Below are 4,425 nucleotides of genomic sequence, written 5' to 3'. Positions count from 1 at the left end.
TCTGAAGTACGTATTAAGCTTTTAGCCCCTCTTTGCAGACAGGTTCCTGGGGTGGAGTGGTCAGAAAGGCCTGGGTGGAGGAAGGAGTGGGGCTTGGGCACAGGGCGATGCGGAGGGAAGTAGAGAAACGGCCCCCATTTAATAATGGGCCGTGGGGTTGGCCGCGACACAGACTGCGAGGCGTAGGAGGAAGTCACCCCGGGAGCGGGGGCGGGGGGGGAGGGGGGAAGGGGAGCGCGGGGTGGGGGGGGGGGGGGCGTCGTGTGGGGGAGGGGCGCTGCTCTCCGAGCCGAACCTGCGCTGTTTCCAGTGTGATGCCCGAAGGAGGATCTGAGGCTGCTCGGTTCTGCCACGAGGAGCGGTAAACCCAACTCCGCGCGGAAAGAAGTGGGCAAAGACGGGAATGAGCGCGGGGAGAGCAAGAAGTGCAGAACAGGGTGTTCAGGGCGCAGCTGGGAACCCGCGGGGGCGGGTTCGCGACAGAGTGTTTAGCAATTCAGAAGGTTACTCTGGGACTTCTTGCCTTCTATTTCCCTTTTATAGAATTGTTTGGAAATTGGCCACCATTGTAACAAATACGTGATGAACTCTCTAGCAGTTATTTGAATGATACTTGGAGTCACTTTCTCAAGACATGGAGCCATGTGTATATGTTAAGAAAAAAGCAGGATATAAATCAGAATCTTTGCAAAAATGATGCATTGAAAATGACTGGAGGAAACATGCCAAAATACTCACATGAAATAGGTAGTGGGATTATGAATGGTAACAGTTTTCTTTTTTATACTTTTCTCTTTTTCCCCCCCGCAATGGGCATATTTTACTGCTATAATCAGGAAAAAAAAGCATCATGTTGAAGAAAGGACAACCGTGCGCCGGTCTCAGCGCAGCCAGGAGGGCTCCTGACCTCTCTCGAGGTGGAGTTTTCAGGGGCAGTGACAGTGAAGCCTGTGGTCTTTGAGGAGGATGGTGACACTCCTAGGGGGCTGCTTATTTCATCCCAGCTGGAGAACTGCTTGCAAAACTCCTCTCTGCTGAAACTTAGAGGGCTTGTTTTCCTTACAGAAGTCCTTGGCAGAGTGCTAAAAGGAGCATGCCCAGTTTGGGACTTGGGTGGGTATCCTGCTGTCCCACAATATCCCCAAAGCCGGTAACTGTCCCCCGACTGCAGAGCAGCTCACCATGGAAAAGCCAATTTTCAGGGGCTGGCATTGCCATTTTCCTGTTCCTTCCGACTGGAAGACTTATGAAGTCACGGATAGATGACGCTGACTTCCATCGAGATTCTCCATCTGAAAAGAACAGGAAGCCAGTCTCGTTGGTAGTTCTTGCGAAGGATGTCTATCATCCACTGCCCTCTGTCTGGTTCCATTTGCACCCCACGTATCATCATGCAACACCTCGATTATTGCATGTAACCTTGTGAGTCCCCTTCTGCAGCTTCCACCTTGGAGAATTATTGTGAAACTACTGAAAGCTTAAACCTCAGAGGCCCTCGCTTGCACAAGCCGTGGAAGGGGCAGCTGGCGCTGCGTTCACAGGGTCATATGCTTTTATGAAATCTGCAGAGTAAGAGATTTCACCCACAGTGATTAAGACCTCTGTCTCTTTCCTCTCCGACTTCTCCTTTAACATACTTCTCTTGGCGGGTGGTGTTGGGGTGGCTCTGGCGTTTTTGAGGCATGTCTTGACATCAACAACAAATTGCGAAGTTAAAAGAAACTTTTCTAAACTGTCAATAATAAGAAACATTTTGATAAATCATTCTAGAGGAAAGACTGAATTCACTTTCTATAGAGAATATTACAAAAGGTTGCGGTAAGTAGACGTACACATCACACAGTCAAAGATGTAGGTAAAAAAGTATTAGAGTCAGGCTGTTAGCTAATACAAATAGTATTTTATTTTTCAACAATTTGTAACTTCTTGTGATTTGTTTTCTCATTCTAGATAAATACGCACTTTTGAACCTAGTTCTATATTCTTCGTTATGTATTCTTTAACAAGGAGGGCTCCCCCATGTTATATAAACTTCAGCCTTAAAAACCCGAATCACCCCATCTCTTTCCATTAATTTGCTACCTTCCAACCAGTTGATCGTCCCTAGATATTTTCCTCATGCTGATAATCTAGAGGTGCTCCCCTCCCCTCCCTCAGGAGGGTGGATGACGGGCGGCAGAGAGAAACCAACATTGGTTGATGGCCAGTGGGGCTTCTACCTGTGTTATGCCACTCAGTCTGCACAGCTAGGGGGGTTATAACTGCCATTTCACAGATGAGGAGACCCAGGCCCAGAGAGTTAGGTGACTAGCCCCCTGGTGGATTTGTACCGTGTCGATTTTACGAAGCCATAACTGCGTTTTCTAGCATTCCCCTCCTTGCATAGTTCTGGTTAGCATGGGCCCGGGAAGTAGGGTTTGGTACAAGATTTGGGGCAGCCATAGTGCTTTACTCTGGGGAGGCTGGGGCAGGACGTAGGGCCCTGCTGTGGTTCATAATGTCGTGGCTGATGTGCTGGCATGCTGGATGGCTGGGACCGCAGCCAGGCTGGAGGCTCCTCCAGCTCCTGCTGGATCCTCTGCTTCAGCTTCCCTGTCACGTGGGCCAGGTGTGCGTTTAGCTCCGTGACAAAGGGCGCCAGCTTTTCCTGCAGGACAGTCACGCTGTTGGAGGCCTGGAGATGATGCGAGACTGACGCGGTTCCAGCTTGTTCCTGCATGTGCTGCCTCGCATCCACCTTCTCTTCCCGCCCTGAGAACTTCGGACTCCAGTCCCAGACGGGAAAAACAGTCTCACGTAGACTGTGTAGCCAACCCCTGTGATTGCTTTAATGGCAAATTCCTCTCTCTCTCTCACACACGCACACATCACATGCTGGTTCTGCTTCTCCGATCCAAACCTGGCTGACCATACCCCCAAATCACACAGCAAACAAGTGCTGAGCTGGTCCCATCTGATTCCAAAGCCCCTTGCATCTCACACCAAACTTCTCATCCTGCCATTTCAGTTTTCCCTAATCAGGCCCGGCTCTACCTGCCCGATCATACTTTCTGTGGCGCCCCAACAAGACCTGCCATCCCACCAGGGAGTCTTTGAAGATGTCCTTTGAGAAGGTCACATATGTGTTGTGTTACTTCTCTCCCGACACTGTCTGCCACACTTGTGTGCCCCTCTTCTTTCTGTCGCCTCTCACCCTCTTCCCCCCTCCCCACACCCACAATCTAAATTCTAAACTCCCTGTCTTGCCTGAGCTTCCACTTCCGGAGAGCTTTGTTGCCTTCCCTGATTACTGTCTTCCACTCTTCGATGCCATCTTAGTCAGCGCTGATCTCTGATCTCAGCGACGCCCCCAAAGTGTAGGTGGGTGAGTGTTCCCCACAGAGTCAAACCCAGCAGCAAGAGCTGTGAACGCGGAGGAGGCCGGGAGCATTGGCTAGCGCGGCCTTGATTGGGTGTCCTCTGTTCCAAGAAATTCCAGCAGCAAGGTCAGAGAGATTAGCACGTAAGTAGAAGACAAATTCACCACAGGTCTCCAGTCACTGGGCCCCGTCTTCTCGCTCTGTCTGTCCCAGGCCAGTGTCCTCCTTTCATCTCCCTGCAGTTGTCTCATTTCTGCTTCCCCAGTGGGGCCACCATAAACCTCATTCCAAAGATACGTACTCTTTTCTCCTCTACTTCCTCCTATGAGGGACTTTTGTAAGAGTAACTGTTACAAAATGGGACCTTCTGCATTTCATTCCTCTGTCAAACAGGGAAGGGATAATATCCTGAAATTTGGCAGGGGGAAGAAAGAACAGGCAGAGGGGAAGACATTTTACTGGTCCTCTTAACCCCCTTAAAAAGAGACAGCATGCCTACATTTTAGGTAAATGGCAAAGCTTTAATATTTCTGACCCTGGTCAGTCCCCTGGAAAAGCCCCAGAATCCAGGGCCAGGCCTTCGGGAAGCTGCCCGTGCGAATGGGAAGGGACGGGCTTAAGATTTCTTCAGGCAGGATTTGTAATTCAGAGAAACTCAAACCGATCTCTGTTTTCTGGAAAGATTAAGATCATATCATCATCCTTCTGTGTTTGAATTTGTCATCTGAGGCCTGTAGGCTTCCAGGAGAAACCTAGCAGGTTGGAGGAGAATAAAGGAAGTTCAGTAACAGCCTCAGGCTAGGCGGGGCCAGGAGGCATCAGACAAGGCATCTGATGAATCATCAAAAGCCCCATCAGCAAACGAGGTGGTGAGGGGGGGGGGGAGTGGGCTATGCCCCACCCTCCGATAAGAATAGGTATCATTTATTGAGACCCCACCGTACGTCACCCCTCCATCCTCATAACAGACCTGTGAGGGAGGGGCAGTGGTTAATTGTCTTGTTTTCTGACCACTCAGCACCTCTTGAATACCCTTGGTATATATGTGGAATTTTCAGCCTTATGA

This window comes from Equus asinus, chromosome 18 (genome assembly GCF_041296235.1).
Source record: "Equus asinus isolate D_3611 breed Donkey chromosome 18, EquAss-T2T_v2, whole genome shotgun sequence".
Lineage (NCBI taxonomy): Eukaryota > Metazoa > Chordata > Mammalia > Perissodactyla > Equidae > Equus > Equus asinus.
This window is presented reverse-complemented; position numbering follows the sequence as displayed.